Source organism: Halictus rubicundus, unplaced genomic scaffold (assembly GCF_050948215.1).
Source record: "Halictus rubicundus isolate RS-2024b unplaced genomic scaffold, iyHalRubi1_principal scaffold0029, whole genome shotgun sequence".
NCBI classification, from domain to species: Eukaryota; Metazoa; Arthropoda; class Insecta; order Hymenoptera; family Halictidae; genus Halictus; species Halictus rubicundus.
In genome coordinates, this window is record NW_027488570.1 from 1,492,949 (window position 1) to 1,516,904 (window position 23,956).

The 23,956-nt window shown below is 36.5% G+C and overlaps 1 long non-coding RNA gene across 1 annotated transcript; it reads left to right on the forward strand.

Moving 5' to 3' along the window:
- Nucleotides 1-17,738: 17,738 nt before the first annotated feature.
- On the forward strand, nucleotides 17,739-18,181 carry LOC143363292 (uncharacterized). The gene is made up of 3 exons (XR_013083783.1): nucleotides 17,739-17,901; nucleotides 18,025-18,104; nucleotides 18,158-18,181. It is a non-coding gene; the product is annotated as an uncharacterized LOC143363292 (long non-coding RNA).
- Nucleotides 18,182-23,956: the final 5,775 nt, after the last annotated feature.

Here is a 23,956-nt window from a genome sequence, read left to right on the forward strand (position 1 = left end):
CTTATAGAACTTTAGTGTTTAAGATTTTTTATTATAATCAAAGTATGCGACTTACTATGAAAATTGAATTTAGGAAAGCGCAAAAAGCAAGGGAAAAAAGGCAAAGGGACAAATGATATTGACATAATTGTTTATGCCCTTGGTTGATCCTTGGGTGATCTTTCGGACCTGTGATGATTTTGCACTGCGAGGTGCCCGCTAATTAACTACTGCTAGTTCGAAGGACCACCTTCCAATGGTCGGAAGGAAAATAAATGAATCGAATGCGAGAATGTATTAAACCAACTATAATTCAACTACTGAGGCGAGAGAGCTGCTGGAAGGAGCCTAATCCCGTCGAGGCTACAAACTAGATATCTAAGGAACTATACTGCGCTAGTTTGACTTCCAGAGCGATCTGCTTGGGAGAAGGCGCGTCACCAGAAATCTAACCTCCGTTCTCCCCACTATTCTAGCTTTTTAACCCTGCTTCGGGGGTTTGGTGGGAGGATCTAGGGGCTGGGTGCTTGAAACAGGCCCAGGGCGCGCCAAGGCCACACACGCTTGGCGACCGAAACCCTGGGTTTTTCCAAACATCTGCAAACTATTCAGACTGCAGTTTCAAGCACCCGGATGCGCTGAGCCTAAGGGGCGAACGGTTTCGAGTGTTTTATGACAAGGGATGCATTGACGGGACCCAGGCACGGACGGTAACATTATTATCTAAGTGGCGATGACAGGCCCATCGCCAAACTACGAAAAGTCACGTACCGGGTCCGCTGGCAAATGTCAAGGCCCCTGCCATAAAACCGTCGCCCAACGCGAGCCCCTACAATAATAATGAATACGGATTTATGATATTGTATATTTATTTAACATTTATTTAATTATGTAAGTGTGTATACCTATATATTTATTTATTACAGCCTAGACTTGGCTGTCGCTAAAAATAAAGACACGCATTGTCTTATTTCTACCTCCGTAATTGATTTTTGTCTTCTTCTTGTGGCAGCTGTGAAATTAAAAATGAAACAAAATACATACATGTATATATTACGTATAGTTTGTGGTAATAGGCAATACCACATAAAAGTAATAAGTGTAGGTACTTACTCATTACAGCATCATATAATTTTAAATTAACGAAGGATAATTTTTGCTTCCGTCCTTGCCCGGAATAATATGTGGCTGCTTGATTCGTTAATACTTTGCGGAGCATATTATAAATAATTTTTTTATTGGTGTCTCCACCAACTAAATATAACAGTTGTACCTGTGAAAAATATATGTCATTATTTATTTAATGTCAATATTACAGATTATAAATATGAACCACTTACTAAGCAAAAATACTATGAATCAAATATAAAGTAAAAAAAATTCATATATATTTCAGAAATTATATAAAAATGCAAATAATGTTTATATTTCCAAATACAAACCAGCGAGTTAAATTTTTCTGTATTTTCTGATATAATCGCATCAAACTCATTGATGCTACTTATAGATTCTAACGGTAATTGAGTCAGAAAATTATTTTCTATCTCGCTATGGTTGCTTCCAGCCGTTACTGTAACGTTTGTAGAGACTTGGTTCGATAACTCGCGGTAGGAAAGTCGCTTGGGATGTACAGTGACTCCCATAAATATTCGGACACTAGGTATAACTAACTTTATGATTTAATAATTCGTTTGTTGATAAAGCAATCGCCCTGGAAATTGTTTCTAGCAATAAAACATTTATTAAGGATGATAAACATATATAATTTATTTGAAAAATATATATACGTTTCATAATAAAAATTATTAAACGAAATAATGGACCATTTGTGGCTCACAAAAATATTCGGACACGTATTATATTTCTCTGGCAATCGCCTTCTGGGGACGCGATATTCCAAGAACGGGAAAACGTTTGTTTACAAACAAAATCTCGTGGACCATTAGATGTCCATGCCACCTCACTACTGACAGTAGTAAACGTGAATTCGTTCAAAATGGGTCGCAAAGGAAAGAATACGAGTTTCGATGTTCGACAGCTTGTAATTTTTCATCGAGAAAAAAGAAAAACCTATCGCGAAATTAGTGCAATGCTACGTATAAGTAAGAGTACTGCTGCAGATATCTGTCGACGATTTTATATTGAGAATCGCATTGATTCTATTCCGCAAACTGGAAGACCAAGTCTCTTATGTACGAGGAAGAAAAGCAAAATTATTCGGAAAGTGAAAAAAAATCCGCGCTTAAGTGCTCCAAAACTAGTTAGTGAGCTGTTAGGAGAAAGCTCCAAAAATGTTTCAGCCGAAACAGTTCGGAGAGTGCTGAGGCAAGCTGGTTACAATGGAAGAGTAGCTAGAAAGAAACCATTTATCAACGAAAAGAATATTGATAAACGAAAAACCCTTGCAAGAGAGCTAAGTTCTAAGGATTAGACATGGTGGAAGGATGTCATATTTGCTGATGAAAGCAAATTCAATCTGTACAATTCCGACGGAAGAACTATGGTGTGGCGGAAACCGAATAAAGAGTTTAATTTTGAAAATACAAGAGGTACAGTGAAACACGACGGAGGCAGCGTAATGGTCTGGGGTTGCATTTCGTCATATGGAGTCGGTAACCTAGTTTTTATTGACGGTATCATGGACAAAAATCATTATTTAAATATACTCAAAAATAATTTAATTCAAAGTGCTGAAAAAATGGGGCTTAATAATACTTTTAAGTTTTACCAAGACAACGACCCCAAGCACAAGTCACGTATTGTGCAAGAATTTTTATTATACCGCTGCCCCAAAATTCTTCATTCGCCGCCCCAATCACCGGACCTTAATACTATCGAGACTTTATGGGATGGATTGGATAGAAAAATTCGAAAAACCCCAATTGCATCGATAGCTAAATTAAAACAAAGACTTGCAACTGAGTGGTCGAATATAACTGTTGAATATTTAAAAAAAATTACAAACAGTATGCCAAACAGATTAAGACATGTTCTTAAACAAAATGGTTATGCCACGAAGTATTAAACTAATTTTGTAATGCTAAATTACATTATCTAAATTGAAAAATTAATATTGTCCGAATATTTTTGTGCGCCAAAAATGGTACATTATTTCTTTTACTAATTTTTATTATGGAATTTATGTACATTTTTCAAATAAATTATTTATGTTTATCAACATTAATAGATCTTTTATTGCTAGAAACAATTCCCGGGACGATTGCTTTATTAACAAAGGAATTATCAAGTCGTAAAGGTAGTTATAGTGTAGCGGCTAGCGGGGCGCCGGAAGAGAAATCTTCAGCGCACCAGCACCAAGAAAGATTTATGGTTTGCACAGCATAAGACGCTATTTGTGAGAAAACGTCTTTAACGTTTTTGGCCACTTAGCGGACAGATGTGTCCTTGTAGTTCCTAGCGACGAACTCAATAGCGCAAGTGGACGCCATAAATTTTGGGTAGTCTAAGGGTCTCCAGCCTAGAGTGTCCCAGCGACGCGTTCCTGGTTTCTATCACCCGGGAAAGCTGGGCCCGTTGACGTAAGCCAGCAGTCACGTACCGCACTTAGCACGGGGCCCGGAAGACACCCCGCTGCATCACCAAAATTAGATTTTTAACAGTACGACACGCTCACCCTTCTCACGCACGAGAGGCGTGGAACGTGGGCGTGTTATGCAAAATGGACGGATTGGTGGAAGTTCCTCGCAAGGACTTCCACCAATCAGCCGACAAGCATTTTCGATAATATAAGGCAGAGACTACCGACGAGGAGCGAGTCACAAAGAGACACAGCCGCTTATCCGCCGAGTCACTTAGAGTCTAGTCCGGTCGTTGCTAAGTAGCAATAACAGTTCAGCCGCGAGTCGAAATGAATCGCCGGTTTTAGCTGAACCACCCCGGGCGCTCTCGCGACATCACTCTATTTATAAAGAAACGACTCAGTCACGTACACCTGATTTGAACACTTATTCTAAGGCACCCGCCTTATATAACCCTGTTCCTTCAATGGCTAGTGTCCGAATATTTTTGGGAGTCACTGTATATACGGTGTTTATTATTTCGGTTGTGTTACACGTTTGACAGGAGTGGTCCTGATCGGCAGCGAGCGACCAACTGAACTCGGTAGACTTTTTGGGCGCTATTTATAATAGTCTAACCGCGTAGAGGAAGGTACCAGGTATGTCCATACCGAGGTCACGCCGGTGTCTCGGGAAAAACCCTGGTACCCTTCGGTATACAAAAAGGAGCGGTGTGGCGGCAGCCGGGCCGCTACACGTTTAATAACCTGTTACGAGCCAGGGCTATGAGCAACGCGAGAGGCCGGCGATGGGATTTTTACCCCAGGAATATGGTTTCAATTGTTAGTTAGGTACGCGGACGCACCCGATACGAAATCGAGGAGCCGCTAGGATAGTTGACGTCGAGGACGCACCTGATGCGAAATCGGGGAACCTCTGGGAGGTTGGTGTCAAACGCAGACGCACCCGATGCGAAATCGCGAGAGTCTTAGAGCGCGAGAGATGAGAATCTCTACTTATCGAGACGAGAGCGGACAGACGAGCAAACGTGCTAGAGCGATACCTTGCGATTGATGAGCGTTCAGAACGTTAAGAAAGCGAGAAGGCACACGCAGGTGCCTTAAATAACAAAGACCGTCCAATGTGGAGCACCGTGATTGGAGCTCGCACATCGGACGATCCTTGTTTGTCTAAATTTGAAGGATTCAAGCTGTGAAATTCGGCCAATGAGAATTGAAACGGTTGCTACGCGGTGTCGAGCAACGGCGACACGCGCTCTTGCCGCGTGTTAACATACGCGACAAAAACCGTATGAAATAGCGGTCGCCGGTTAGACAATAGGCACCGAATTCCACAGCTTGAATCCTGAACAATATCGTTTTTCGGCCATTGTCAAATTTGTGTACCTGCAAACTGAATGTTGTATGAAAAACTATCCTTGAAAACTTCAATTACAAGTCTTCACAATATGACATATACAGTGACTCCCATTAATATTCGGACGCTCTAAAAAACGCGATAATTTTTTAATATTGGACTATACGATTCAAACTTTTTTCGGAAGCTAGAGCACTTAGTTCACTACAGGATGAGAAAAGAAATTTTTTCGAAAATTGCAATTGATCGGAATTGTAGAGAAAATACTAAAAGGTCCATTTTACAACTTTTTTATGTGGGCCTATATTGAAAATTTAAAAAAGTACGTTTTGTAGATCTGTTTCAATTAAACATATCCTGAAAATTTCGTCAAAATCAGTCGACGTTGCAATGAGCTACAAGCGTTTAAAGATGGTAAAAATTGCAGATTTTCGGCCTATAACAGCAGTAAATCTAAGAATTCTCTTACATCTTTCAATGATTGTCATTTTCCCACGCATCAACCGATTTCGATGAAACTTTCACAATGCATATAACCCACACAGATCTACAGAACATATTTTTCAAAATTTCAATATAGGCCCGCATAAAAAAGTTGTAAAATGCAACATTTAGTATTTCCTCTACAATTCCGATCAAATGTAATTTTTGAAAAAATTTCTTTTCACATCCTGTAGTAAACTAATTGCTCTAGCTTTCCAAAAAAGTTCAAATCGCATAGTCCAATATTTGAAAAGTTATGGTGTTTTTAAGAGTGTCCGAATATTAGTGGGAGTCACTGTACTTATATTACATAAATGTACCTACCTTTTCTGCAAACAACGAAATGCAAGTGTCGAATACACTGTACAACCATATACCGTACGTTATTACACAAACTGTTATGTCGTGTCAGTATCAAACTGCAATTGGCGAGTTCTTCGGATAACTGTAAGTTTGATATTATAATTGTTTGCTTCGATACACGGTTCCGTGGAGACTGCGTTCTTTTCGATCGACGTCGACCACGAAACCTCCGTCGATCGTCTTTTGTCAATCGCGCGACGCCGCGCTCGCCAACGGACGATCCGCGGATGGCCACACACACACACACACACACACACACACACACACACACACACACACACACACACACACACACACACACACACACACACACCGCACACGCACACGCACACGCACACGCACACGCACACGCACACGCACACACACACACACACACACACACACACACACATTTAAGCATCCTCACCTATCTCTCCTACACTTTTATTTAAAACTTTTATATCAAACTGTGGTCAATTTGACTAGTTTCGACTGTAACTCTAGTTTGCGACTGCCCTATACATAAATTGCTGAATAAGAACATCTAAATAATTAAATAATGTTTTTATAAAGTAAAATATCGAATAAAGTGGCACGCACCACATATGTATATTCAAAGTAAATATTTTACGTTTAATATTGAATAAAGATTTATTCTATATTTCAAACCACTATTTCCCTAGTAGCACAAAATATTGTATACATATTCATACAATATTAAAAAGAGATACAATCTGTTTTTAATATTTAAATATACATACAACATTTATTCTACATTAAGAAACAAATATTCTTTTTGAAATATACAGGAAATATCTATTTCATGTTACGAGAAAAATATTTTTTTCTAAATATAAAATGAATCTTTATTTAATATTAGAAATGGAATATTTTTTTCCTAATATACAGATAATATTTATTTCATATTATGAAAAGAATATTTTTTTCTCATTATAAAATGAATCTTTATTTAATATTAGAAATGGAATATTTTTTTCCTAATATACAGATAATATTTATTTCATATTATGAAAAGAATATTTTTTTCTCATTATAAAATGCATCTTTATTTAATATAAGAAATAGGATTTTTTTTTAAATATGCAGGAAATACTTTTCATGGAAAAATATTTCTTCCAGAATATGGAAGTCATACAACTTTCATATTACGAATGAAATATTGGTTTCAAATATAAAATAAATCTTTATTCAATACTGGAAGTAAAATGTTTACTTTTAATTTACTTTGAATTCGAGTGTGTCACTTAATCGACATACATTTATATTATAAGAACATTACGAACTTTTTAATCTTATACAGTTCAATCACGTTGCGTGAGACATAAGAGTTATGATTAATTAATTAATTAATTAATGTTCTTACTATGTGCGACAAAGTTGCACGAACAATAATCGTAACTCTTATGTCTTACGCAACGTGATTGAACTGTATAAGATTAAAAAGTTCGTAGCAACAGACTCCCCATAGTATTGGAACCTATTCGAGATCTTTCTCGGCTTTGTCTAAACAGAGTCTGGAGATTATACTCGCTGCGCTAGAAAATATAAACATTCGACTGCAGTCAAAGTATTTGGGAGAGGTCCTGGCCTCTTATTGCAGCGGAGATCATTCATTCTTTCTCGAGCAATCTGTGTTGGGACGCAACGTATACAATGTGAGACCCACGAATGTATCTCTAGAATGAATTTGACACCAAATCCCAAGACTTCGACCACCCGACTAGAAGAAATATATCAGTCTAAGTGTCGAAGGCTCTTGAGCTCGAAGCGACGGGACTCGTCCGATTTTTTGTACGACTTTCCGGCGCCATAACATTTACAGTTTAAGACAACGTCTGGACCATTTTCTAGATCTCACCCCCTATTTTCTCCCACTTTGCTTCATCACCTCCACCACAATTTTTGCGTTCTAGTCTTCAGTCTTCAGCCAGCTCTTACATAACGAACGGTTTGACTGCGGAACGCGACCTATATGTATACATAGTATAATTATAGTATAGAATAGTATAGAAAAGTTATTATAGTATAGAATAGTATAGAAAAGTTATTATAGTATAGAAATACGTAGCGTGCGTGTAGTGTAATAATACAAACGGATACCTCTCTACACCTGCATTTCATCGATCGCAGAAAAGGTAAGTACATTTATGTAATGTATAATAAATAAATAAATATATATATTTTATTTTCTAAAGACTTGCAATTAAAGTTTTGGTAAATGTTACGTTTAGGGGAGGCACCTTGGATGACATATGTTGTCAAGGTCAACATTCTGAACAACTTTTCTCTATACATCTATCCGTCGCTTGGACTTAGTTTGCGAAATAATTGCAAAAAACTTTCGTTAAATTTTGGTTACAAGTACAGTTTATTCTCATACAATCTGTCACTGAACACTAATTGAAATATACAGAATCATATACAAGTTGTTTTGTGGTTAGTTTGGCGGTGAGGGCCGCCCGACTACGCTTACAATGTTCCACATTTTGATTTCGTACATGTGTTTTTATTTCACGCGTACGTTGCCAACCCAAATGACTTTTTTCTTTAATACTTGCTTGATTTCCACGCACATATTAGTCGTTTTTGCCTTCAATACTTAAAATAACTGTTGCATTTTTCAAACTTTTTTTGTTCATAACTTTTTAATTAAAAACGAGCAAAAAGGTGACCTTGACAACATATATCAAGGTCAAGGTCATCCGAGCTGCCTCCCCTAAACGTAACATTTATCAAAGCTTTCAAAGATAGTTTTTCATATACCATTTATTTTGCAGTTACACAATTAAAGGGCCTAGCCGATTAAGATGGTCAAAACTGCCCTTAGAGGTTTTTCAATGATTAATGAACCATTCGAAAGCTGACCCAGAAAAACCCCTCTGAGCAAAATTTCAACCCCCTATCTTGCCTGTGAGGGTAGTTACAGGGTAAATTAGATTTCGCGCTTTTCCGCGCATTTCCCACACTCTGATGCTTCCTAAAATTCTGAAAAAAATGTGGCATATTTTGGATCCTAGGACAGATTTTTGAGAATTTTTTCAGATTTTTTTCTTGCAAACTGTGGTCGTAAAAAATGAAAAACCTCAAAAAAATCGGAAAAATGTACATTTTTCAAAAATATGAAAACATGCTATTTTGCTGTTTAGTGCCCCGATAAAGTACCATAACAGGCAGTGTCCTCAATTTTTTTTAGATTTTTTCTTGTGGGCACTTTTTGTCCAGACAAGAAAAACCGAATTTTTTCGCCGTTTCTGCTATTAGGAGGAAAGTTACACTTGTTGGTTTTACCGCAGGTATATATTAAGTCATTTTAAACATTATTACATTGAAACAAGTAAGTGTTTGGCCTAAAAAATGTTTTAAGAGAAAAAATGGATTGTGTTTTGTACGGTATATACCAGAATGTTCGTAACGTTTACAACATCGCCGGTTGGCACAGCGGTTAGGGCGTCGGACTACGGAGCGGATACGCTGGTGTTCGAATCCCGTCGGTGGGAAAGTTTTTTTTCCATACGTCATCTTTATTTTTTCAATTTCTTATATGGTTTATTTATGTGATTTTAACAATATTTTTTTAATGTTTTAAAAATATTGAGATAACATTTTTAACTAAAATACATACAAAAATAGTTTCGCAGTATCTATTATTTCCTCGATTCTCTAATTGTATATGTTCATCATTGCGGTCCTTTTTAACATTGTTAATATTAAAATTCATTAATCTAGTTTCTAAGCCTTGCGTCTTCAGAAATTAGGGAGGTAATAAGAAGAACTCTGAATAAATAACACGCAGCAAAGTATTGGTTTTTGTCAAATTGAGAGAAAAGGGCTACATACTACCACTATTTTGAAAGTGAGGTATCAGGTACAAATAAGCCTAAGCCATTCCTCTTTATTGTAAGGTACATGAGGAAGTAATTCCCGTTTATAGTTACTTGAATGAAAGACTTGTTCTGTGGACATTTATGATACGGATCAGGAAGTTCATTATTTTCGGTGGGATGCAGAGGCAATTCATAGTATACTAGGTCAAAAGTACCAGCTCCTACACAAACAAGTAGACAACAAAACCTTTCCAAAAATTGGAAACAATTGGAACTACAAAAAGACTCCATTTCAAACAGTATCCTCGGTAGATACTCTTGATTTTCCGGAAATGACAGAAGTAGATTTAAAAATTCTTTTCACGGAATCTTACCAATTTTCACAAGCAATTTCATATCTGGCAGAAATCGTGGACGAACACAATAATACAAATATTAATTTATTGCCTAATCCAAGAAAATAATATCATTAAATTCGAAGTAAAATCGGAGTGATATAAATAAAAGTTAGTTAAAAATGTTACCTCAATATTTTTAAAACATTAAAAAAATATTGTTAAAATCACATAAATAAACCATATAAGAAATTGAAAAAATAAAGATGACGTATGGAAAAAAAACTTTCCCACCGACGGGATTCGAACACCAGCGTATCCGCTCCGTAGTCCGACGCCCTAACCGCTGTGCCAACCGGCGATGTTGTAAACGTTACGAACATTCTGGTATATACCGTACAAAACACAATCCATTTTTTCTCTTAAAACATTTTTTAGGCCAAACACTTACTTGTTTCAATGTAATAATGTTTAAAATGACTTAATATATACCTGCGGTAAAACCAACAAGTGTAACTTTCCTCCTAATAGCAGAAACGGCGAAAAAATTCGGTTTTTCTTGTCTGGACAAAAAGTGCCCACAAGAAAAAATCTAAAAAAAATTGAGGACACTGCCTGTTATGGTACTTTATCGGGGCACTAAACAGCAAAATAGCATGTTTTCATATTTTTGAAAAATGTACATTTTTCCGATTTTTTTGAGGTTTTTCATTTTTTACGACCACAGTTTGCAAGAAAAAAATCTGAAAAAATTCTCAAAAATCTGTCCTAGGATCCAAAATATGCCACATTTTTTTCAGAATTTTAGGAAGCATCAGAGTGTGGGAAATGCGCGGAAAAGCGCGAAATCTAATTTACCCTGTAACTACCCTCACAGGCAAGATAGGGGGTTGAAATTTTGCTCAGAGGGGTTTTTCTGGGTCAGCTTTCGAATGGTTCATTAATCATTGAAAAACCTCTAAGGGCAGTTTTGACCATCTTAATCGGCTAGGCCCTTTCACAATGGCCGAAAAACGTTACAAAAAATATAAATTTATAAAGAAATGTTGGAATGTTCAAATTATGCGCCATTCCAGAAAATTCGTGGACCTTCTTTCGTTCTAGTTTCTTTTGTTTTTGACCGCTGTATTCAGAGAGTGTGTGTCTTTTTCGTTTGTCTCTTGTACGACGCGCGCGTATTTATTTTTCTTTATATGTATCCAATATGTAAAACTAAACATTATTCAAAATAAAACTAACAGGTTATGGGCCCAGGAGACCCTGAAGACTCAAAGTCAGGTAGTACATATGAGTAATTAAATGTGCGAATAGTGACCGAAAAAAAAGTAAGGTTATCCTACGTGCCACGTGTTCGACAAAAAGAATCGAAAATGAATATTGCTAAGGTAGACCAAGTTCAGAAATTAAATTCTGCAAATTACGATACATGGAAAATCCAAATGAAGAGCATACTTCGCTACAATGGATTATGGGGGTACGTAGATGGAAGCGTTACAAAACCTGCAGAGAACTACCAGGCATGGACTATAAACGATGAGAAAGCTCTGGATTCGATTATCCTCAGCGTACAACCTGACCAATACAACTATGTCAAAAGGGCAGAAACCTCTGCAGATGCATGGCAAGTATTGAAAGAAAAATATGAATCTAAAAGCCCAATGAGGCAATGCGTTTTGTTTAAGCAGTTGTACCGTCTAAAGAAAGCTTCAAATCAAAGCATGACACAGTTCATAAATGAATTTATGAACATAGCGGAACAACTAGAGGAATGTGAGCTAAAATTGCCAGAAAATCTATTATCTATTTGGTTGTTGAATTCATTACCTCATGAATATGAAACTTTGTGTATAGCAATTGAATCAAGAGAGCAAATGCCACCCTTAGAAGAATTAAGAAACAAGATACTCGAAGAGGAGTCAAGACGAGCTGAGAATACAAGGGAACACGAAGGAGGCGCAGAAGAAGCACTACTGTCGAGTAGAGGTAATTCATATAAGAAAGGTACGCACAAAAGCACTACACACAATGAACAAGGAAAGAAGTTTGAAGTTAAGTGTTTTACATGTGGTAAAGTAGGACACATTGCTAGAAATTGCAGATCAAAAGCAAAATTAGGAAATAAGAGAATGACACAGGATGCATTTACAGCCACTGCTTTCAGCACTACCACACGAAGAGCAGGAGTTTGGTGCTTGGATAGCGGAGCAAGTACACATATGTGCTACGATGAAAAGAAGTTCCACAATCTGGACAACAATGAGAAAACGAGAATTTATACAGCAGCAGAAGATAGCATTAATTCGCAGGGACAGGGAGAAATAAACATAAATATAAAAACTCCCAAAGAAACAAAAAGTATCAAATTACAGCAAGCAATGTATGTTCCAGAATTTAAAAGCAACTTATTATCTGTGTCGAGTATTACAAGCAATGGATATTCTGTGGTGTTTTATGAAAATCATGCACTCGTGAGACGCAAAGATGGATCAACAGTAATGAAAGCAACGATGGAAGATGGCTTGTATGTGATAAAAGAACAGCAAGTGCAATCGGCTATGATCTCTCAACAGTGCAATAAGAATCTAATGAAATGGCATCAAAGAATGGGCCACTTGAATTTCGAGGATTTAAGAAAACTTAAAAAGAAAGAAATTGTAGATGGACTGAGAGACGAATTGTGTTTGAAAAATGAAAACCCAGTATGTGAAGTATGCATGAAGGCAAAAATTCATCAGCAACCTTTCAGGCAATCAACAAGAAGAGAAAACGACGTCTTAGATTTAATACATACCGATATTTGTGGGCCATTTAAAACCTGTTCGCTAGGGGGAGCGAAATACTTTGCAACCTTTATTGACGACAAAAGTAGATACATTGAGGTAGCAATTTTGAAGAAAAAGTCTGACATCTTCGAAGCATTTAAAGAGTATAAAGCTCGCGTTGAAAAGCAGACAGGGCGTCAAATAAAGAAGATTCGAAGTGACAATGCCAAAGAATACCTATCTCGCAATTTCAATGAGTTTTTAAAACAAGAAGGTATTCAAAGAGAGTTGAGTGTGGAATACACACCGCAACAAAACGGCGTGGCTGAGCGCGCAAATCAGACGCTAGTAGAAATGGCGCGTTGTATGTTGTTGCAATCTAATTTACCATACGAGTTGTGGGCTGAGGCGGTGTGCGCAGCCGCATACATTAGGAATAGATGCCCAACCAAGGCGTTAAACGATGCAACTCCTATTGAAATATGGACCAAAAGGAAGCCATACGTAGGATATTTTAGAACATTCGGAAGCCGAACTATTGCACTCAATAAAAATAACAGAGGAAACAAGTTCGCAGCAAGAGGAGAAGAATACATTTTAGTCGGATATTCTCAGGAAGCAAAAGCTTATAGATTATGGAAAAAGGGAACAAACCAAGTAGTGAAACGAAGAGATGTACGTTTCATAGAAGAAATTCCAGAATCAACGAACTTCGAAAAGGAGAAGCAACCAGAATCTGAACTGGAACATTTGACCTACGATATGATTGAGAATTCGAAAGAGCCCATGTATGAGGACCTGGACAAGGAAGAAGAGCAGCATGAAATGATAAATGAAGACAACTATAAAGATGATCCTGAAGATTCTCAAGAAGAAGAGGAAGAAACAGCAAGAGAAGAACAGGAAATTAATCAAATGTTGGAACCTACCCCACGAAACAGAGGTTGCGGACGACCGAAATTGGAAAGAACCGGACGGCGTGGTAGACCGCGAAAATTGTATCATAGCGCTAATGTTGCAAAATGTCACGAATGCAAAGTACCGAAAACGGTTGAGGAGGCGATGCGCTCGTCAGAAAAATCATTCTGACTAGAAGCTATGGAGTCTGAGTTCAACACTCTAAAGGGCAACAATACCTGGAGTTTGGTAAGTAGACCGTCGAATAAAAAGGTTATAAAGAATAAATGGGTTTACAGGATAAAGCGAAACCAGGATGGAAGTATTCAAAAATTTAAAGCCAGGTTAGTTGCACGCGGAGACCAACAAATACCAGGACAGGATTATGACGAGACGTTTGCGCCTGTAGCAAGATTTGAGATGTTGAGAGCACTTTTGGCTATAAGTGTTGAAAATGAAATGTTTGTCCATCATATGGATGTCGTTTCGGCCTATACGCAGGCTGAGTTGTCCGATGAGATATACATGGAACAGCCAATATTATTTGTAAGGAAAGGACAAGAAGATAAAGTATGTAAGTTACAGAAATCATTGTATGGATTAAAACAGGCAGGTCGCGAATGGTATAGTAAATTAAATAAGTATATGATAAGTATTAACTTTATTAAGTCCGAAATAAATCCGTGTGTATACGTTGATAACTCAAATGGAAGTGATGTTATAATAATAATCTACGTAGACGACTTGCTAATAGCCTCTGCTGATTTTAAGAAGTTAAAAGTTGTAAAAGACTTACTAAAGAAGCAATTCGCCATGAATGATTTAGGGCCAGTATCAAATATCTTAGGCATTCGCGTTGAAAGACAAGGTCAAAAGGGTAAGATAAAGTTAAATCAAAGTTTGTATATAGAAGATTTACTTGAGCGATTTAATATGAAAAATTGTAAAACTGCGAATACACCTCTAGAAGCTAATGTGAACCAACAGGTAAAAGATTTGAAACCACCAACAGATTCGGAAATCGACGAAATGAAGGAAAAACCATATCGGCAATTAGTGGGAAGCTTATTGTATTTAGCCAATACAACTAGACCAGATATAATGTTTGCGGTAAATTTTCTATGTCGTTTTTGCGAAAACTCAAGAATTATACACTGGAAAATGGCAAAGCACGTATTAAGATATCTGCGAGGGACATGTGATTATAGTATTAAGTACGAAAAGACAAATAAGTTATTACAAGCGTATGTAGATTCTGATTGGGGTGGAAATCTTGAGGATAGACATTCGAGTTCCGGATTTGTGACGTTTTTGGGTGGAGCACCGATAAGCTGGGCGACGAAAAAGCAAAAATGTGTCGCGCTTTCCACCATGGAATCGGAATACATAGCCCTCTCGGAAGTAACGAAAGAGATTGTATACTTGCGAGAGTTATTGAAGCATATGAAGCAGTCCAAATTTGTTTCCAAAGAGACACAAGTATATTGCGACAATCAAAGTGCAATCGCGTTGTGTACGAATAATATATATCATGCTAGAAGTAAACACATCGACATACGATTTCATTTTTCTAGAGAGGCCCAGGAACAAGGGCATATTAAGGTTGAATATAAACCTACGAATGACATGGCAGCTGATATACTGACGAAATCACTGCCAAAACTGAAACATGTAAAATGCGTTGAATTGTTGAAACTATGTAATTGAGAGCTTAAAGCTTATTTGTAAGACATGTACCTTGCGAATAGAATTATTCTGCGTCGGCCCACGAATTAGGGGGAGTGTTGGAATGTTCAAATTATGCGCCATTCCAGAAAATTCGTGGACCTTCTTTCGTTCTAGTTTCTTTTGTTTTTGACCGCTGTATTCAGAGAGTGTGTGTCTTTTTCGTTTGTCTCTTGTACGACGCGCGCGTATTTATTTTTCTTTATATGTATCCAATATGTAAAACTAAACATTATTCAAAATAAAACTAACAAGAAACAAATAGCTTTGAATTTGAATCAAAATCAGATGAGTCTCGACACAGTAGAAGAATCAATTGGAATCATACAAACTAATTCACGAACGATTAATGATCCCTTCATATCTGATGTGAATCAACCATTTGATCTTCAAATTAGAAATAAGACAAATTACACTATAGATGATGATACATGTACTGCTTTCCGAAATTTGAAATTAGTTACATTTTTAAAAACATGGTCCCTAGAAAATAAAATCAATCATTCGCAACTAAATTGTTTATTAAAAGGCTTGAAGGACATTTTTCCTGAATATAAGATTCCACGCGATGCACGAACTGTATTAAAGACTAAGCGCTCATCGAACAATATTACAGAAGTTATTAGCAAAAAGAATACAATAGCTCAATATTCATATTTAGGTATAAAGGCGCATTTATTAAGTTTGCTAGAAAATGCAAGTGTATTGACGGAGCTGAAAGAAACATTTATGTTTCAATTAATTTTTAATGTCGATGGTATTCCACTTTCAAAAAGTTCAAATAAACAGTTTTGGCCCATTTTATGCAAAATAGTATTGAAACATTGTACGGTGTCCCCTTTTCCAATAGCAATATATTATGGCGATGCAAAACCTAATTCCTTGACTGATTATTTAAATGATTTTGTTCATGAATTGAACGATATTTTAGAATATGGATTATTTTACGATGGTAATAATTTTAAAGTAACTGTTATATGTTTTACGTGTGATGCACCTGCGAGAGCATTTTTAAAAAATATTAAAGGACATACGGGTTACAAAGGTTGCGAAAGATGTAGAGAAACGGGTATATATTACAAAAAACGAATTAGTTATGTAAAACGTGACGCTAGCGCTCGAACGCATTCCCATTTTGAAAACTTTCACGACATTGCTCATCATCAAAATAATCAAAGAACACCTCTGTTAAATATAATTAAACTCGATATAATAAAACATTTTGCTCTAGATTATATGTATTTATGTTGCTTAGGGGTAATGAGAAAATTACTCGGTCATTGGTGCAAAATACAACTTGGAATTTCAGATAAAAATAAATTATCAAAGAGAATGACATCTTCAGCAAAATATGTACCCAGTGAATTTAATCGTAAATCGCGTCCCATATCGGAGCTACCTCGATTCAAAGCTACTGAGTTCCGACTATTCCTTTTATACTTGGGACCCATTCTGTTAAAACAAATTCTTCCAGATAATTATTATGATCACTTCTTGTTATTTCATGTCGCTATTAGAATTTTATTTATTGAACAATTGGTTGCAAACAGATAACTGACCGTAACGGATAGCGGTTGATGAACGACTGGGGAGAAAACATACACGCACGAAAAAAACAAAAGAACGAGAAACAGCAGCATTCGCATCAAGGCGGACACACACCGCGCGGATTCCACGGGCACGCACAACGCACCCGCAACTTGCTTACATGCAAACACGCCGAGCTGCTTCGAGCACAATTTCGCTTCGAAATCTTTTCAACATTATTACATAATAAGTTATATCCAAACGCAGAGTGGTTAAATACAGCTCGGGGAATGTTATTTAATCTTGACAATTGTCCTAGCCTTTATGGCAGAGAATTTTGTACATATAATATTCATAATTTAGTGCACATTTCAGACGATGTAGAAAATTTCAGATATTCTTTGGAGGAATTAAGTTGCTTTCCTTTTGAAAACTATTTAGGAAAGCTAGTAAGCATGCTAGGTAGATGGAATAAACCTTTAGCACAAATAACAAATAGATTATCGGAAAATGGAATGCCTACAGTCACGGAAAATATTAATACACAAATAAGGATTACAATCAGCAATAACAGAAAAACAATACAACTTCCTTATTTTAAATTAAAAGCGTATGGATTTTGTGACCGTTATGTCTTTCTAAAAAATGGACATGTCCTACAAGTCACAGACATATTAGAAAACAGAATAGTTGGGAAATTATCAACAAACTTAAAAAATTTTTATAAACACCCTATTAAATCCAAAATAATAGGATTATTTAAATTTGATAAATTCACTGATGAAATCTTGTCTTACGAACTAAATGAAATTTTGTACAAATCATTCGTAGTTAAATGCCATTCATATTTCGTAGCATGTGAACTGCTTCATCAGTATCATTAAATTTAAGTTTAATTACGTTATTTTAAAGTAAATATTAATTGAGGTATTTATAAATTTATATTTTTAAGGATTATTTTATATAATTTTTAAAATGTCGCCAACGAGAAAAGTATCCAAAATTCCAAAACACAATATATCCAAAAAGCGCATTATTTTCGAATCATCCGATTCATCTGATTCTTCGAAAGAAAGCCAACCAATTGAGCCATCGCAAATAGAAACACCAAGTAAGTCGGAAAATAGACAAAAATGCTAAATCTTTATTATAAATATCAAAATAGTAATCAATTATACATATAATAAGATAATAAACTTAAGGTGATAATAATACTATGTGATATTCTCCACAGATGTACATAGTATAACAACAAATAAGGATGAGGGACAATTGGCCGCATTAAGTCGGCAATATATCGAAATAAAATACGACGTAAAATTAATTTTAAATAAATTAGAGAATATTGAAAGATTATTAAATGTTAGAGTAACGGGTGGAAGCAGCCATGACGAATTAGATATTAATTTTCTAAATCAATTACCATTAGCGTCGGTAGTTGCCATCAACGATTTTGATACGATGAGATCAGAACACACAGAAAAATTTAATTCGCTGGTTTGTATTTACTGTTGTTTGGTATGTGGTTCATATATATAATCTGTAATGTTGACATCAAATAAATAATGGCATATATTTTTCAGGTACAACTGTTATATTTAGTCGGTGGAGACACCAACAAAAAAATTATTTATAATATGCTTCGGAAAATTATGACAAATGAAGCAGCTACGAATTATTCCGGACAAGGAAAGAAGAAAAAATTATCATTTGTAAATTTAAAATTATATGATGCTGTAATGAGTAAGTAACTATAATTATTACTTTTATGTATTGCCACGACCTATACGTAATACATATGTATGTATTTTGTTTCATTTTTAATTTCACAGCTGCCACAAGAAGAAGGCAAACTACAATTACGGAGGTGGAAATAAGACAATGCGTGTCTTTATTTTTAGCGACAGCCAAGTCAAGGCTGTAAGCTTATAAATATATATAAAATATATCTTTATTTCAAGCGTATTCAATAAAAGTTAAATTAATATGCCATCAAATCCGTATTCATTATTATATATGTATCATTTGTTCCTTTGCCTTTTTTCCCTAGCTTCTTTCGCTTTACTAAATTCAATTTTCAGAGAAAGTCATACTTTGATTATAATAAAAAATCTTAAACAATAAAGTTCCATAAGATTCTGTTCAGCTCCTTCCACACTTTTGAACGGTAGTGTATCTTTTATGGCGCCACTAGTATTGTTAGTGAAAATTGAAATGTTGGAAAAATGATTTCATCTGATGATTCGAAGGGGTAGAAACACCACTACGTTACAGATCACCGAGGTACAACAACCGTAGGCCACGTAACAAGGAGGGATGGGTGACCGCTCCAAGGAATGCCCGCGCCGCGCTCACGTGTGGCCATATTTTCAGTTCGCGTTTGGAATCGAAGTTTTAAAAGATACATATTTAACATTACATAAAAAAAACACTAAATCCCGATCTAGAGAACCACAATTAGCAAACCAAATATATAAAAGTGAGTTAGTTAAATATATTTTTTCAAACATCAAACCAATATTTTTTGAGCCACACATTTTAATATAAAGCAAACATTCGATTCAAATATTGTATACACATACATTAAATGTAAAATAAATGTTTAAAAAATATAGACTAACCATTCATAGAATATAACAGAAATATTTATTTTACATTTTTTAAATATTGATTGTATATTTTCTGAATATTTACATTACGTATTTTAAATATTTCTTTCATATTTGATGAATATTTAATTTACATTTCTTTAACATTTATTTCATATTTCCTGTATCTGTATATAATATTTCAATCTGATATTTATTTCATATTAAAAAGTGTGGCTCAAAAAATATTTATTGAATATCTGAAAAAAATATTTAACCAATATTTTGTGCTACTAGGGATAGTTTCTAATTTTTGTTATAATATTTTCTTAAATTTGAAAGTTTTATTGAATGTTTTTTAAATATTGAATTTATATTTTTCAAATATTAAATTCACATTTTTTTAATATTTACTTTATAGTTTTTAAATATCTAGTTTATATCTTCTGAATATTTAGCTTATATTTTTGTTAGGATTGTATGGACGTGGGGGGATCTAATGGTAGACTTTAACACACTTTATTTAATATACGAAAATTACATGCTTTCGCGCGTAGAGAAGAATGTGGAGTGTTCCAGAAAAGAAAGAACGCAGACAAAACGGAATCACCGCAAGAAAACAAAAGACGATCAGTCCGATAGACGCATTCTCATGCAGATGTCGCGAATAACTGTCGAGTATTAATTCTCAACACTCCCCTTTAATACTGACGTATAAGCGAACTTAATTTCTATTTAATACATCTTGAACAATTCCTAATTTATCCACGCAAAAATTGTGTTTTTGTCGCGGTAGCGCCTTGGTGAGTACATCAGCCGCCATCTCATTAGTTGACAAATATTCCAATCTGATATCCTCCTCCTTCAGAGCGCTTCTAATAAAATGATACCGCATGTCAATATGCTTTGTGCGGTGGTGAAAAACAGGGTTCTGTGTAAGCAGTCCTGCCCCTCGATTATCGTTGAAAAGAACTGTTTTCGCTATATCATGAAAACCTAATTCATGGAGAAAAGTTCTTAAATGGATGGCTTCCTTGACTGCTTCTGCTATTGCCATGTATTCCGCTTCCGTTGAAGATAGGGCAACGGTGCGTTGTTTTCGTGATTCCCAACTCACGGTGCCGCCACCCAGCAAAAATGAAAAAACAGTATATGATCTCCGGTCTATGCTACAGCTTCCCCAGTCGGCATCTACGTAGCACAACAAATTTCATCCGTCTTTCTGTAAACAATACAATAATTAGAAGTCCCGCTGAGATATCTAAGCACGCGCTTAGCAGCTCTCCAATGTGTGCTGTTATGGCAATCGTTAAATTGGCTCAGCACACTCATTGAATGAGCAATATCGGGTCTGGTGGAGGTGGCCAAATACATAAGAGCCCCGACTAACTCTCTGTAGGGCTTCCTTTCTCCATCGTTTTCATTCTGCTCATTTTTTACGAGACGACTTCCTACATCCAGTGGCGTAGAGGCAGGATTACAATCATCCATCCTTTGTGTAATATATCTTGAATGTACCCCTTCTGTGAAAGTGACACTTTATCCTCTGTTTGGTCTATTTCAATTCCCAAACAGTATTTTGCGGGTCCAAGATCCTTTATCTTGAAATTCTTCTGAAGACCCTGAATTATATCTTGTATCCAATCCTTATTATCTGATGCAATTATAATGTCATCTACATATACTAGTAATAACATAATGGCATTTCCGCGTCGAGCAAAATATATACATGAATCGGCATTTGTTGCCATTAAACCCAAATCGAGAAGTTTTTTATTTAGTGTTGCATTCCATTGGCGTCCTGCTTGGCGTAAACCATACAGAGCTTTAAGGAGACGACATACCTCGCCCCCATGATGCATTTCCTTGAGCATTCTTTGGGCTTGTTTGACCGCCATGCTCTTCTTATCCTCACGGCTGATGATCAATTTTAGCATTTCCTCTAAGAAATCAGGTTTTTCCATGAATACCTCTTCTTCCAAATGTCCATTCAAGTATGCGGTTTCAACATCCACTTGATGTAGTTTCAGGTTATATCTAGCTGCCAAACTTAAAATCATGCGTAATGAACTCATCCGCGCTACTGGTGAAAATGTCTCCTTGAAATCAATTCCAGGGCGTTGTGAGAAACCCCTAGCAACCACTCGTGCTTTTCGTCGCACAATCGATTCATCAGGAGCACGCTTATTTGTTAAGACTGTACGACAGGTTACAACATTTTTACTCACGGGTCTACGAACGATGTCCCATGTGCCATTGTCCACAAGGCTTTTAACTTCTGAGTAAATCACCTCCTTCCACTCATGGGTATTTTGACTCGCCATTGCCTCGTGTATGGTGACCTCGGAAAAGCAAGCGGTCTCGTCACCAGAAGCCGCATCAATAGATGCATCACCGTCGCTCTCCGTTGTCGTACCACCATCTTCATAATGCTCGTCATTCACAGTTTCCTCTAAGCATCCTTCAGTAGCATTGTCTTCAGTCTGTTGGCTAACTTGATTTTGGACTGGAGTGTATTGATACATTTTCTTTGGTCTCCCTCTATTTCCTGTATATACCTTACGCGGCCTACCACGTGTCCGTTTTATTTTATTAGGCGAGTGAGGATCTGGCAGTATATCTTGGTTTTGCTCAGCTTCGTAATTTTGACTAATTTCCATTTCAGCAGGTAAGATTATATCTTGATTTTGTTCAGCTTCTGAAAAAATAACATCAGTACCACAATTTTGATTAGTTACCATTTCGACACTTGACTCTGGCTCGTGTCGATCATCCATATCAGCAGGTAATATTATATCTTGAAACTCTCCCTCATTGCTATATTTATCAAGGAATCGGACATCCCTAGCAATGGTAACTCTTCTGTCTTGTGGTATCCAGACTCTATAGCCTTTCGTTTCGTCGGAATAGCCCACCAGCATGCCTTCCTTTCCTCTTGGTGCGAATTTATCCTTATTTGGCGACTTATCCAGAATATACGCCTTAATGCCGAAAGAATGTAGATATTTTAACTTGGCATTCCTACCAGTCCATAACTCGTATAGTATTTTTCCATTTAAAGACTTCCTAGGGCATCGGTTCCTGATGTGATTTGCCATTGCAACGGCTTCTGCCCAAAAAGATGATGGCGCTCTTGATTCCATGATCATGCACCTAGCCATTTCAACCAGTGTCCGATTTTTCCTCTCCGCGATGCCATTCTGCTGCGGAGTGTAGGGTACTGTCAGTCTCCTTTTAATGCCCTCCATACGCAGGAAAGTATCAAACTCATGATTGCAAAATTCTGTTCCATTGTCTGACTGGAGGTTTTTGATATGCTTCCCAATCTGCTTTTCGGCCATATTTTTATATTCTTTAAACGCTTTTAGGGCATCCTTCTTACTTGTCAGGAACCTTACTTCACACCACCTAGTAAACTCATCGGTAAACGTAATGAAGTATTTTGCCTTACCTTGAGATTCCGTACGCATAGGTCCACAGATATCCATATGTACAATCTCCAAAACCTGAACAGCTGATTCTTTCCGCTTACAAAATGGTACAGCGGTTAGCTTCCCTCTGAGACAAATTTCACATTTACTTGGCATCGGCTTTGCTTCAAACTCGGTTGTAGCGCCTCTTCTGCTTAACTCGATGACATCTCTGTAATTTAAGTGACCTAATCTTCTGTGCCACAACTCTAAGGCTCAACACTGTTCACGAACCACACTATTCGCGTGTTCTGTTCCTTGTCGAATATAAAAGAGATCACCCTGACGATCTGCAACAAGTCTTGTTTTCCCTTCCTGGTCTTTGATCCGAGCAATATTTTTCTTAAACACAACCTCATGACCCCTGTCAGTTATTTTTGCCACTGACATTAAGTTTGTATGCAATTCGGGTACATGCAGTACATCCTTTAGCTTCGTTTGACGTCTATCGTTCGACACTGATGCTATAAATTCAACTACGCCAGCTTGGGAAACACTTACAGAGGTATCGTTTGCTAAATTTACATTTTTAGGTTCTGTACGGTTTATGTGTGTGAATTTTGTCCTGTCCTTGCATAAGTGTGTGGTGCACCCACTGTCAAGACACCATTTACTGCTTGACACTTTATCGCTTGCTTGTAGCGCAAGGAAATTTTCAGAAAATACACTTGCAAAGTAAGTGTTAGCCTGACTATCTGAGTGTTTCTTATCGTTACCTCTATGCCAACATCGAGAACTTTTGTGTCCCAATTTATTACAAATATGACATCGCACTTGGAACTTGTCATTTGAAAACTGTTTCCCTTCGCTCTTCGATTCAGTCCACTTCTTGACGAAAGGTTTCTTCTTTTGCTGTGCCATGAAGGCCCCTGTGATCTGGCCTCGTATTCCTCTTATATTTTTATTTTCAATTGATCTGGATCAGGCAGCTCATCTCTACTCTCTATAGCACATCGGAAGTTATCAAACGTACTAGGCAAACTATATAATAATAAGGTAGCAAGCATATCTCTGTGTATATCCCTAGTAGCACAAAATATTGTATACACATTCATATAATATTAAAAAGAGATTCAATCTTTTTTTAATATTCGAATATACATACAAT